Genomic DNA, 15587 nt, shown 5'->3' on the forward strand with positions numbered 1-15587 from the left:
ACTATTCTGGGGAATTTATAACAGGTAACAAGACAAAGTAACTTAATTTTTTTCCTCTTTTTTGTTGTTTAAGGTATTATTTATAGGTAATAAAATTCATCAACTTTAAGTGGACAGTTTAAAGCTTTTGGTAACTGTATGCTACAATGCAAGCACCACCAAATCCAGACAGACAACCCTCCACAGTTTCCTTGAGCCCCTTTGCACTTGATCCCCACATCCCTCCCCATGATTCCAGGAAGCCATGGGCATGTTGTCACTATAATTATATGATTCATTATATAGAATCATACACTACATAGACTTTTGTGTTTGACTTAATTCACTCAGCATAATGTTTTTGAGATTTATCAGTCCTGTTTCTCTTTATAGCTGAGTAGTATTTCATGACATTGAATTTGTGATCTATTCATCAGTTAAGTAAGCAACCTGTAGGTTGCTTCTGAGTTTTAGCTTTTATGATTTTTAGCAGCTATTCATATTTGCCTATCATGAATAATTGGTATACATACATTCTGGATGGACATATATTTTCATGTCTTGAGTAAATAACTATGAGTGGAATTGCTTGCTCATGTGGTAAAAGCATGTTTAATTTTATAAGTTACTGCCATACAGTTTTCTAAAATGGCTGTGTCATCAAAGTCATATAATTCTAATATCATAGAACCTCACATTCTTTGTGAAAATGTTTTCTCTAATGGGCTGATCTTTGCCACAAAATTTCACCAGAAAAAAATGCCAACTATGCCACACTTGGAGGAATATTTAGTAGCAGAGGAACTATAAACATATTCTGAGTGGGATAACATTTTTTAACCCATATATTTAGTAATGTCAAATAACAAATTCTAGAACACTCAGGAAGTTTCATGGTACCCAGCCTAACAGAAAGATAGTAAAAAACAACAAAGTATAAATTTGTTTTCAGTATTCTTTAGGAGGAAGGTGGTTGTAAACAGAGAAAGTTGGTTGACTGTTATTTATTTCATTTAATACTAAATGAGTTGGGCTTCCCTGGTGGCGCAGTGGTTAAGAATCTCCCTGCCAGTGCAAGAGACACAGGTTTGAGCCCTGGTCAGGGAAGATCCCACATTGCTGCAGAGCAACAAACCCATGTGCCACAACTACTGAGCCTGCTCTCTAGATCCCGCAAGCCACAACTACCAGATCCTGTGCGCCTAGAGCCCATGCTCCACAACAAGAGAAGACACCACAGTGAGAAGCGTGTGCACCATAACAAAGAGTAGCCCCTGCTCATTGCAACTAGAGAAAGCCCGCGCCCAACAATGAAGACCCAATGCAGCCAAAATAAATAAATAAAATAAATAAATTTATTAAAGAAAAATACTAAATGAGTCAACTGAAGGTAAGGGGCATTGAGAAGGATATGGAAGTAAGCTCTAAATGCCAAGCTTCCTCTGCAAACTCACTCTTCCCTGTTTCTCTGTGAGCAAAAGTAATCGCGATCACGTGAGAATAAATGGGATTAACTGTGAGGTGATACCAGTTGATTATGTTAACAGATCTGACAGGATTCCCAGAAAATGACAAGATATATATATATATATAAAACTTGGAGTTGGGGACAAAATTAATCTGTCACCACCAAAAAAATTTATGGCTATTTCTCCCAAAGAAGAGTCCTAGGGAGCTTCCCTGGTGGGGCAGTGGTTGAGAGTCCGCCTGCCGATGCAGGGGACACGGGTTTGTGCCCCGGTCCAGGAAGATCCCACATGCCGTGGAGCGGCTAGGCCCGTGAGCCATGGCCACTGAGCCTGTGTGTCCAGAGCCTGTGCTCCGTAACGGGAGAGGCCACAACAGTGAGAGGCCTGCATACCGCAAAAAAAAAAAAAAAAAAAAGAAGAGTCCTAGGACACAGATGCAAGTTCCTTTTTCAGAAATGAATACATTTGAGTTCAAGTTTGGTTATCTGAAACAGAAATATTTACACGTCACACAAACCCAATCTGCCCCCTTATTCTGGTCCTGTTTATAATCCCATTTCCCTGCAATAAATAAAACCAAATACTAATTTATAAACTGCTAATTTTAACAAATTTTAGTTAAATTTGATCGTATACAGGTATTTTATATTATTTTAGAAGTTGTATACTGATTTACTGGAAAATACAGATGTGGGTATTCCAAACAGGAATTTATAACGTGTCAAGACATTTATGAAGTTCTTCTTGTGTGTTTGGGCTTGTGGGTATTTTAGCCCTAGGAAACTGGATGGTGGAGATCCAAGCAGCTTAGATAAGCAGCCTTCTGTAGAGTATTTACTCTGTGGCAGGTTCACCAGCTACCTAATCAGCCTGGTGGAGAAGGTTCCTAGAAGATGAAATCTGCCTTATGGCTTTTGCTAAATATGTGTGTGGGGAGTGGAGGGAGAGGGCATGTGTGTATACATATGTTAACTCATTTAGACTACATCTGAGAAGGGATGCGTGTCAATATATTTATGCATATGGATGTGCTTATAACATTATGTGAGTCCCCTCCCACCTTGAGTTACTACCATGTACTAGATCTACCCCACACCCATTAATGCTATATATGTCTCCTTCCACAAGATTATAGTTCAAGGAGGGCAAGATTTTTATCTAGCATTTATGTATCCTCATTTACATTATGCATGGCACATTTTAGGGCTAACGCATATTTGAATGACTTATTAAATACCACATAATAAACAAAAATATTGAGCTTTTGGCCAATGTGATTTAAAATATGTCAATGTCACAGTATCCAAATATTTAATGAAGGAAAAATAAGCAAATTTACATTATGCAGTGGCTCCCTTTTAAAAAAGTGTACAGTGTACAAAATTTCCTTAATTTATTCCATCAATTTATTCTAATTTGCATAAGTGAATACCTGGCTCCTCATGTGCCATGTCAGGCTTTGTGATCTACTAATGCTTCCTGGCTGGTTTCACATTTGTATTCACTGCTAGAAAAGCAGATCTTACAGCCAAATGGATTTCATGACTAAAGTAATAAAGATATTTCTTGTCCTTGAGATTAGCAGTAGTCAGTATTTAAAACATTTAAAAATGTGTAGAGTTCTTTATTCAAAGAAGGCTCAAGTTATTCTTCACAATTTTTACAAAGGCTTAAGGTGCTTAAGGTACATGAATCATATCTTAAAGAGAGTAAAAAAGTGACTATAAAATGCAATGCAACTGTTTGAAAGAGACTCACTTTAGGTATAGGCCATACATAGGCTGAAAGTGAAAGATCTAAAATGATACTCCATACAAATGGTAACCAAAAGAGAGCAGGGATGGACATATTTGTATCAGACAGAATAGACTTTAAGCAAAAACTGTAATAAAAGACAAAGAAGAACATTATATAGTGATAAAAGTGTCAATTCACCAGGAAGATATAACAATTATAAATACATGTAGCTAACAGCAGAGCACCCAAAAATATGAAGCAAACACTGGCAGAACTGAAGGGAGAAATAGACAGTAACACAATAATATTAAACTATTTCAATACAATACCCTGCTTTAATAATGGATAGATCTATCAGATAGTAGATCCATAAGGAAACAGAGGACTTGAACAACACTATAGATCAATTGTACCTAATAGATATATACAGAACACTCCATCCAGCAGTGGCTGAATATACATTCTTCTCAAATGGATACAGAGAATTTTCCAGAATAGATCACAGGTGAGGCACAAAAAAAGTCTTAACAAATTTAAGACAACTGGAATCATACCAAGTAACTTTTCTGAACACAGTGGAATAAAACTAGAAATCAAGGGCAAAAGGAAAACTGGAAAACTCACAAATATGTGAAAATTAAACAACACACTCTTGAACAATTAGTGGGTTAAAAAATAGATCACAAGGGAAATTAGAAAATATCTTGAGACAAATGAAAACACAACATACCAAAACTTATGGGATGCAGCAAAAGCAGTACTGAAACAAAAATATATAGGGGTAAATGCCTCCTTTTAAAGAGAAGAAAGATCTCAAATCAATGACTTAACTTTACACCTCACAGAACTAAAATAAAAACAAACTGAACCCAAAGTTAGCTGAAGGAAGAAAATAATAAAGATTAGAGCAGAGATAAATGACATAGAGAACAGGAAAACATAGAAAACATCACCCAACTAAGAGTTGTTTGAGAAAAAAAAAAAAGATGACAAACTCTTAGCTAGAGTAACTACTAAAATAAGCAGGAAAACTCAACAAAAATCAGAATTCAAGGTGGGACATTGCAACTGATGCCACAGAAATAAAAGGATCATTAGAGACTACTATGAACAATTATATGACAACAAACTGAATAACTTAGAAGAAGCAGATAAATTCCTATAAACATACAACCTACCAAGATGGATTCATGAAGAAGTTTAAAAATCTAAGCAGACCTATAACTAGGAAGGACATTAAATCAGTAATCAAAAGCCTCTTGACAAAAAAAAAAAAAAAAGCCCAGGACCAGATGGCTTCACTGAATAATTCCACTGAACATTTAAAGAAGAATTAACACCAATTCTTCTCAAACTCTTCCAAAACATTAAAGAGGAGAGTATATTTTCAAACGTATTTTATAAGGCCAGCATTACCCTGATACCAAAATCAGACAAAGATGTCTCAAGAAATGAAAACACAGGGTAATATTGAATATTGATGCAAAAATTCTAAACAAAATATAAAACCAAATTCAACAACACATTAAAAAGATCAAATACATGATCAAGAAGAATTTATCTCTGGGATGCATGGTTGGTGCAACATAAGAAAATCAGTCAGTGTAAAACACCATTATTAACAGAATGAAGAACAAAAACCACACGATCATCTCAATTGATGCAGAAAAAGCATCTGAAAATTTTCAACATTCTCTCATGATAAAAATTTTCAACCAGTTAGGTATAGAAGGAATGTACCTCAACGTAATAAAGGCTATGAAAAACCCACAGCTGACATCATACTCAATGGTGAAAAACTGAAAATGTTTACTGTAAGATGAGGAACAAAGCAAGGATGTCATCTATTTCCACTTCTATTCAACATAGACCTGGAATTCTTAACAATTAGGGGATGCCTAGTAGCCTAACAAACAGGCAAGAAAGAGAAATAAAAGGCAACCAAATTGGAAAGCAAAAACCAAAATCATCTCTTTTAGTAGATGGAATGATCTTACATGTAGAAAACCCTAAAGATTCCACAAAAACCCTTTTAGAACTAATAAACAATGTGGAAAAGTTACAAGATATAACATTGACACACAAAAATCAGTTGCATTTCTATATACTAACAATGAATAATCCAAAAAAGGAAATTAAGGAAACAATCCTATTTACAACAGCCTTAAAGAGAATAAAATACTTAGGAATAAACTTAACTAAGAAAGTGAAGAACTTCACACTGAAAACCTGAAAACATTGTTGAAATAAATAAAAGAAGACACAAACAAATGGAAAGACATCCTATCTTCATGAACTGGAAGACTTAATATTGTTCAAATTTCCATAATACCCAAAACAATCTACAGATCAATACAATCCATATCAAAATAGTAATGACTTTTTTGCAGGAATAGACAAAAAAAATCCTAAAATTCATACGGAATCTGAAAGGACCCTGAAGAGCCAAAATGATCTTTAAAAAGAATACGAAAGCTGGAGGTCTCATACTTCCTGATTTCAAAACATGTTACAAAACTACAGTAGGTCAAAACCGTATGGTACTGGCATAAAGACAGAGACTGATTGAATAGAATAGAGAGCCCAGAAATAAACCCTCACATATATGGTCAAATTATCTTTAACAGGGTTGCCAAGGCTACCCAGTGAGGAAAGGATAATCTCTTGAAAAAATGCTGCTGGTAAAAGATCCCATGTTTTCAGTAACCACATGCAAAAGAATGGAGTTGGAAATTTACATTGCACCATATACCAAAATTAACTTAATGTGGGTTAAAGATCTAAACATAAGATTTGAAACAATAAAACTCTTAGAATCAAACAGAAGAGAAGAGCTTCATGACATTGAATTTAGCAATGATTTATTTGATATGACACCAAAAATACAGGCAACAAAAGGTAAAATAGACATATGGTACAACATCAAACTTAAAAACAGTAAAGAAAGCAACTGACAGAGTGAAAAGGCAATCTATGTAATAAGACAGAATATTTATAAGCCATATATAGAATAAAGGGTTAATATTAGGAATATATAAAGAAATACTAAAATTCCACAATAAAACCAAACAAATTAAAAAGATTAAAGATAAATTTTTAAAAGATTAAAAAAGAGACAAGAGACTTAGATATCTCTCTGAAGATTATATACAAAAGGCCAATAATATATGAGAAAACACCCGACATCACTAATCATCATGGAAATGCAGGTCAAAATCACAAGGAAATATTCCTTCACATCCCTTAGGATGGCCAGGATCAAAAAAACCGGAAAATAACATGTTGACAAGGTTGTGGAGAAACCAGAAGGCTTCTGCACTGTGGTGGGAATATAAAATGGTGAAGCTGCTATGGAAAGCAGTAGGCAAAGTCTTCAAAAAATCAAAAATATAGTTACCATATGATCTAGAAATCCCACTCCTAGGTATATATGCTAAAAAATTGAACTCAGGGGACTTCCCTGGTGGCACAGTGGTTAAGAATTTGCCTGCCTAATGCAGGGGACCCGGGTTCGGCCCTGGTCCAGGAAGATGCCACATGCCGCGGAACAACTAAACTGGAGCTCCACAACTACTGAGCCTGCACTCTGGAGCCCATGTGCCACAACTACTGAGCCCAGGTGCCCAAACTACTGAAGCCTACGTGCCTAGAACTCATGCTTCACAACAAAGAGAAGCCACTGAAATGAGAAGCCTGCACACCGCAACTAAGAGCAGCCCCTGCTCACTACAACTAGAGAAAGCCCACACACAGCAATGAAGACCCAATGCAGCCAATAAATAAATAAATAAATAAATAAATAAATAAATAAATAAATAAATAAATTTATTTATTTATTTAAAAAAACTGAACTGAGGACTTCATCAATATCACTGAGCTAAATACATTTACTTTTAAAACTAAAATTACCTTATGGCTGCTACAACTAAGGCTGGGCTAACTTAGAACTTTGAAAACTAACAAGAATTTCAACTACTGCAGCCCAGAGTGCTGTAGTCCCCCCTGCATGGACAGGACAAGTTCAGAGAGCTTGGAGGAGGGGGCCTTGAACACCTCCGTGAGAGTGGCCTGGCAGCAGATGACGAGGAAGATTTGACTGCAGAACAACTCAGTGACAACAGCACAGCCAAAAACACAGACCTTCAGTGACAAAGACACAGAGCAGAGGTGCTCCCCATATACGGCCCAAAATCATCAAAGTCCTTGCCCTCTTTTTTCCAATGGCCAGCAAAATGGAATTACCTATAAGAAAGCTTATGCCTGGGCTAATACAGCCGTGTGGCTGACAGGGACTTGGTGCTCTGGCTGGGTGTCAGGTCTGAGTCTCTGAGGTGGGAGAGCTGAGTTCAGGACACTGAACAACCAGAGACCTCCCGACCCCACATAATATCATTCAGAGAGAGTTCTCCCAGGGAACTCCCAAAAGGGAGTGGCAGGACATATTTAAAGTGATGAAAAGGAAAAACCTACAACCAAAATACTCTACCCAGCAAGGATCTCAATCAGATTCAATGGAGAAGTTTAAACCTTTGCAGAAAAGCAAAGGTTAAGAGAATTCAGCCCCACCAAACCAGTTTTACAACAAATGCTCAAGGAACTTCTCTAGGCAGGAAAGACAAGAGAAGGAAAAGATCTACAATACAAAACCCCCAACAATTAAGAAAATGGTAATAGGAACATACATATTGATAACTACCTTAAATGTAAATGGATTAAATGCTCCAACCAAAAGACATAGACTGGTTGAATGGATACAAAAATAAAACCCATATATACGCTGTCTACAAGAGACCCACTTCAGACCTAGGGACACATACAGACTGAAAGAAAGGGGATGGAAAAATATATTCCATGCAAACGGAAATCAAAAGAGAGCTGTTGTAGCAATTCTCATATCAGACAAAATAGGTTTAAAATAAAGACTACTAAAGAGACAAAGAAGAACACTACATAAGGATGAAGGAATCAATCCAAGAAGATCTAACAATTGTAAATATTTATGCACAAAACATAGGAGCACTTCAATATATAAGGCAAATGCTAATAGCCATAAAATGGGAAATTGACAGGAACACAATCAGAGTAGGGGACTTTAACACCCCACTTTCATCAATGGACAGAACATCCAAAATGAAAATAAAGAAGGAAACACAAGCTTTAAATTAAACAAGATGGACTTAATTGATATTTATAGGACATTCCATCAAAAAACAACAGAATACACTTTCTTCACAAGTGATCATGAAATATTCTCCAGGACAGATCATATCTTGGGTCACAAATCAAGCCTTGGTAAATTTAAGAAAATTGAAATCATATCAAGTATCTTTTCTAACCACAATGCTAAGAGACTAGATATCAATTACAGGAAAAAATCTGTAAAAAATAAAAACACATGGAGGCTAAACAATACACTACTAAATCACCAAGAGATCACTGAAGAAATGAAAGAGGAAATCAAAAAATACCTACAAACAAATGACAATGAAAACACAACAACCCAAAACCTATGGGATGCAGCAAAAGCAGTTCTAAGAGGAAAGTTTATAGCAATACAATCCTACCTCAGAAACAAGAAACATCTCAAATAAACAACCTAACCTTACACCTAAAGCAATTATAGAAAGAAGAACCAAAAAACCCCAAAGTTAGCAGAAGGATAGAAAGCATAAAGATCAGGTCAGAAATAAATGAAAAAGAAATGAAGGAAACAATAGTAAAGGTCAGTAAAACTAAACCCTGGTTCTTTGAGAAGATACACAAAATTTAAACCATTAGCCAGACTCATCAAGAAAAAAAGGGAAAAAACTCAAATCAACAGAATTAGAAATGAAAAAAGAGAAGTAACAACTGACACTGCCGATATACAAAGGATCATGAAAGATTACTACAGATAACTATATGCCAAAAAAATTGACAACCTGGAAATAATGGACAAATTGTTAGAAAAGCACAACCTTCCGATACTGCACCAGGAAGAAATAGAAATATAAACAGATCAATCACAAACACTGAAATTGAAACTGTGATTAAAAATCTTCCAACAAACAAAAGCCCAAGACCAGATGGTTTCACAGGTGAATTCTATCAAACATTTAGAGAAGAGCTAACACCTACCCTTCTCAAACTCTTCCAAAATATAGCAGAGGGAGGAACACTCCCAAACTCATTCTACGAGGCCCCTATCACCGTGATACCAAAACCAGACAAAGATGTCACAAAAAAAGAAAACTACGGCCCAATATCACTGATGAACATAGATGCAAAAATCCTCAACAAAATACTAGCAAAGAGAATTCAACAGCACATTAAAAGGATCATACACTATGATCAAGTGGGGTTTATCCCAGGAATGAAAGGATTCTTCAATATACTCAAATCAATCAATGTGATACCCCATAATAACAAACTGAAGGATAAAAACCATATGATAATCTCAACAGATGCAGGAAAAATCTTTCAACAAAATTCAACACCGATTTATGATAAAAAAAAAAAACCCTCCAGAAAGTAGGCATAGAGGGAACTTACCTCAACATAACAAAGGCCATACATGACAAATCCACAGCCACATCATTCTCAGTGGTGAAAAACTGAAACCATTTCCACTGAGATCAGGAAGAAGACAAGGTTGCCCACTCTCACCACTAGTATTCAACATAGTTTTGAAAGTTTTAGCCACAGCAATCAGAGAAGAAAAAAGAAAGAAAAGGAATCCAAATTGGAAAAGAAGAAGTAAAACTGTCACTGTTTGCAGATGACATGATACTATACATAGAGAATCCTAAAGATGCTGCCAGAAAACTGCTAGAGCTAATCAATGATTTTGGTAAAGTAGCAGGATACAAAATTAATGCACAGAAATCTCTTGCACTCTTATACACTAATGATGAAAAATCTGTAAAAGAAATTAAGGAAACACTCCCATTTACCATTGCAACAAAAAGAATACAATACCTAGGAATAAACTTATCTAAGGAGAAAAAAGACCTGTATGCAGAAAACTATAAGACACTGATGAAAGAAATTAAAAATGATACAAACAGATGGAGAGATATACCATGTTCTTGGATTGGAAAAATAAACATTGTGAAAATGACTATACTACCCAAAGCAATCTACAGTTTCAATGCAATCCCTAACAAACTACCAATGGCATTTTTCACAGAACTAGAACAAAATATTTCACAATTTGTATGGAAACAGAAAAGATCTTGAATAGCCAAATTAATCTAGAGAAAGAAAGACTGAGCTGGAGGAATCAGGTTCCCAGACTTCAGACTATATTACAAAGCTACAGTAATCAAGACAGTATGTTACTGGCATAAAAACAGAAATATAGATCAATGGAACAGGATAGAAAGCCCACAGATAAACCCATGCATATATGGTCACCTCATCTTTGACAAAGGAGGCAAGAATATACAACGGAGAAAAAACAGCCTCTTCAATTATTTGTGCTGGGATAACTGGACAGCTGTGTGTAAAAGAATGAAATTAGAAAACTTCCTAACACCATACATAAAAATAAACTCAAAATGGATTAAAGACTTAAATATAAGGTCAGACACTATAAAACTCTTAGAGGAAAACAAAGGCAGAACACTCTATGACATAAATCACCGCAAGATCCTTTTTGACCCACCTCCTGGAATAATGGAAAAAGAAGCAAAAATAAACAAATGGGACCTAATGAAACTTAAAAGCTTTTGCACAGTAAAGGAAACCATTAACAAGATGAAAAGACAACCCTCAGAATGGGAGAAAACATTTTCAAATGAAGCAACTGACAAAGGATTAATCTCCAAAATATACAAGCAGCCCATGCAGCTCAATATCAAAAAAAACAAACAACCGAATCCAAAAATGGGCAAAAGACCTAAACAGACATTTCCCCAAAGAAGATATACACATGAAAGGATGCTCAACATCACTAATCATTAGAGAAATACAAATCAAAACTACGATGAGGTATCACCTCACACAGGTCAGAATGGCCATCATAAAAAAATCTACAAACAAGAAATGCCGGAGGGGGTGGGAAGAAGAGGGAACCCTCTTGCACTGTTGGTGGGAATGTAAATTGATAGAGCCACTACAGATAACAGTATGGAGGTTCCTTAAAAAACTAAAGATAGAACTATCATATGACCCAGCAAGCCCACTACTGGGCGTATACACAGAGAAAACCATAATTCAAAAAAAGAGTCATGTACCACAATGTTCATTGCAGCACTATTTACAGTAGCCAGGACATGGAAACAACCTAAGTGTCCATCAACAGAAGAATGGATAAAGAAGATGTGGCACATGTATACAATGAAATATTACTTGGCCATAAAAAAGAAACAAAATTGAGTTATTTGTAGTGAGGTGGATGGACCTAGAATCTGTCATACAGAGTGAAAAAAGTCAGAAAGAGAAAACAAAATACAGTATGCTGACACATATATATGGAATCTAAAAAAAAAAAAAAGTTTCTGAAGAACCTCGGGGCAGGACAGGAATAAAGACACAGATGTAGAGAATGCACTTGAGGACATGCGGAGGGGGAAGGGTAAGCTGTGACAAAGTGAGAGAGTGGCATGGACATGTATATACTACCAAATGTAAAATAGATACCTAGTGGGATGCAGCCTCATAGCACAGGGAGATCAGCTCAGGGCTTTCTCTCTACCTAGAGGGGTGGGATGGGAGGGTGAGAGGGAGACACAAGAGGGAGGGGATATGGGGATATATGTATACGTATAGCTGATTCACTTTGTTATACATCAGAAACTAACACACCATTGTAAAGCAGTTATACTCCAATAAAGATGTTGAAAAAAAAGATAAAAAAAAAACTAACAAGAATTTCAAATTAAGTTTGCTGAGGGAGGCAACACCTAGACCCACAATGAAGCCAAGTGATCAGGGATTTAAATTCACTTTCAAACAGTATGGCCCAATTAAACTCAGATTTTTGTAAAGAATGTACTGACTAGGCAATATTACAATATTTTATAGTATTAGTCATGCCAATTTGTCATCCCAATGGATAATTTTAATTTCTAATGTTCTCAATGTAGGGCATTATAAAAAGATACAGAGTATCACAAAACTACAGTATTTCATTGTAAATTCAGAATGAAGTGGGAAGGTTTAGCGTCTGGTCCTCAAACTGAAGAAAAGGTGCTCTTGAGGGAAATTAGTACTTCAGGTCCAGTGCCTTCAGGATGTATTGGTATAAAAATGATTGAACTAGAGACTGTCATACAGAGGGAAGTAAGTCAGAAAGAGAAAAACAAATATCGTATATTAATAATTTTATTACTTAATCATATCAATTAATCATATTAGTTAATCTTATATTAATTATATCACATATATGTAGACTGTAGAAAAATGATACAGATTAACCTATTTGCAAAGAAGAACTAGAAACATAGACTTAAAGAACAAACGTATGGACACCAAGCCGGGAAAGGGTGGGGTGGGATCAATTGGGAGATTGGGATTGACATATATATACTACTGTGTATAAAATAGATAACTACTGAGAACCTACTGTTCAGCACAGGGAACTCTAGTCAGTGCTCTGTGGTAACCTAAACAGGAAGAAAATCCAAAAAAGAGGGGATATGTGTATACATATAGCTGATTCACTTTGCCGTACAGCAGAAACTTAACACAACATTGTACAGCAACTATACTCCAGTAAAAATTTCTTTAAAAAGTGATTATGTTTTCATTTTTGTATTATTTCCAATATTTTCTAGTTCAACTGTTTTTCCTGTTTGCCTTTAATTCCTATAATATTAGGAACTCAAATGGGTTCCATTTCCTAAATGTGAAAAAAATTAGCATCATTTATCTTTTATTAGGTTGGTGCACTTGACAGCAAATTTATGTGATTTTGCATTATTGACATTTCCTTTTTAAAAGATAGTTTTCATGTTAGTGGCTTATGAGAACGTTGGGGTTTTTTTTGTTGTTTATTTTTTGGTTTCTTTTTTGGGGGGGTTCATCTGTATTTTTCCTGGCACTATAATACTATACTGTCATTTGCATATAATTTTAATTAGATCCTTTACAATATTTCGAGTGTTAATAGCTACATTAATGTGCCTTTTTTACGTTTCTTTTTCTTTATTTCTATTTTTTTTTTCTTAAACAGGACTATATTTTCCATACGTCCTACCAGGAAAACTACACATCGATCCCATACTCAAAAGTATTGTGATCTTCCTATAGAACTGGAACTTGGCTTTATTAAATGAATCAGAAAATGGGTTGATTACAACTGCTTCTTGAAGTCCTTGGCTTGAATATACTTTTTTTTCCTTAGAGTTAATTTCTGTCAGATACATTCTTACAAGTGGCATTGCTGGATCAATGAAAATGTATTTTTAAAGCCTCCTGGAGTTACCAAATTGTCCTACTAAAAGGTACTACAGTTAAAATCCTCACCAGCAGTATGAGAACTCACCATGCTGTGGGTAGCCATTAGTTCCCTAATGTGAATGGGGCCTGTGTGGGTGGTCTCAGCTCCCCCAAAAGGACCCCTTGCCCTTGGCTGGCCAGCTTTCAGCTATCAACCTCAAAAGTGATCATGAAGGGTGGGAAGAGTCCAGGCCTTGTTGCCCATAGCCTGTGTTGGGGCCACCAAGTTGATGCCAAGCACCTTTAGCTGCCCATGCACAGCTACCTCCTCCTGGGCCTTTCAAGATTTTCTGTGGAAGGTATATGTGTATTCAAAGGAATGTAGAAATTTGTACTGCTTAAAGGAGTAGATATGAGTATCACAGAGGAAGCAGGACAGTGGAAGTGTCCTGGTTTTGGAGGACCAAAGGCTTGAGATGGACTAGAACCCACCCACCTACTGGACATATCAGCTTTGGCCAGTCAGTGAGGCAATAATGTTCTCTTGTCTGTAGAATGAGAGTTCTGGATGGCATAACCTTTAAAGGGCTTGCAGCACTAATGTCCACTGGCTCTATCTTTTTACTGTAAGACATTATTCCAAAGAATACAGTTGGGAGGCTGAGAATAGCCCTTATTTAGTTTGGACTTGAGTAGAGCACATTTCCTTCAGACGAAGGCATAAATTGAATCTACTTAATTGTAAAAGAAAAGACAATCCAGCAGTAAAATAGAAATTGCAGCTTGAAGAATAGTTGAATGCATATTAGGGCAAGAGAAGAAAAAGAAATATCAAAATGAAAGAGTCAACATGAAAAGTTACTTCTGTCTTTGTAGGAAGGAACATTTCTAAATTATATCTATTCAAAACATTATGTCAAGTTCTCCTTCTGGGTCCCCACGAGGGAATTATGCAAAGTATTGTTTTAAAATATTGTATCAAAATATAAAATTTCTGGAGACTTAACAGCAAGCCTAACATTATTCTGTGTCTGGGAAACTTGGCTCCAAAATATTCAACAGATAATTATTAGTAAAATGATCACAGAAGAAAATGTGTCACGAAAATTTAGTAGATAATAAGTAAACATATAGAGCAAATTTGTGTATTTTTTCATGTTGAATAAGAAGATATTTCCTTTTCTGTTGGGTTCAATTCACACAGTCGAATTTTACAGTAAAACAACAGAATATATGTATTTTATTCCTTTGTTCCTAAAATATTTGAATAGTGTCAACACTAAACTTCTATGTACCTCATTTTTTAAAAATGGCTTATATAGAATATTTTATCAGATAAGACAGTTATTCCAGTAAACACTTCTTGGACCTGTATTATTTATTAAGCACTGTTCTGGGAGTTTTGACAGTAGAGGAGATTTAAAATCATTAAGACAGTTCGGTGAAGAGGGTTGTTGCTTAGTAAATGTTTGTTAAGTGACTATAAAACAAAGACATCACCCTTGTCCTTTGAAAGGCTTATTCTACTCACTAAACCTTCTGGAACAATGTTTTGAAAAGGAAAAAAAAAAAAAACAAGCCGAGATTGCTTAGTGGTTACCTTATTTTACAGTATGAAGTAAAAGAAAATGAGAAGTAAATGCTAATATTTCACTTTTCAAATAGTGCTTAAACAAACTTTTCATCCTGAGCATTCTATTGTCATTATTTCTAATGAATCCAAAGGTGAATATTGTTTTTCTATATTCATTTACCTAATTATACTTAGAAAGTGTGAGTGGGTATACATATTCATAATTCTTATAAAAGGTTATTAAGAACTTCAAGCTAAAAAATATGTCAGAACGCCACAACCCTACAATTTTACTGAAATAAAGACAGGGAATTTTTGAAGTTAAAAAGAACGTTTGAGTCCAACCCCATGATTTATAAAGTCAGTGACTTGTCCAAAGGCTAATCTGCATCTGTTTGTGTCCCAGGTAGTACTAGGGGGTGCAGTTCTGGACTTTTCCCAGTTTTACCCATTCAACCGCCCACAAT

At 35.6% G+C, this 15587-nt stretch overlaps 1 protein-coding gene across 1 annotated transcript in view; it reads right to left on the reverse strand.

The window, feature by feature from the left end:
- Positions 1 to 15587, reverse strand: part of ADGRB3 (adhesion G protein-coupled receptor B3) — a 791667-nt gene that overhangs the window by 341115 nt on the left and 434965 nt on the right. The window lies entirely within an intron of this gene.

Source organism: Lagenorhynchus albirostris, chromosome 12, assembly GCF_949774975.1.
Source record: "Lagenorhynchus albirostris chromosome 12, mLagAlb1.1, whole genome shotgun sequence".
NCBI classification, from domain to species: Eukaryota; Metazoa; Chordata; class Mammalia; order Artiodactyla; family Delphinidae; genus Lagenorhynchus; species Lagenorhynchus albirostris.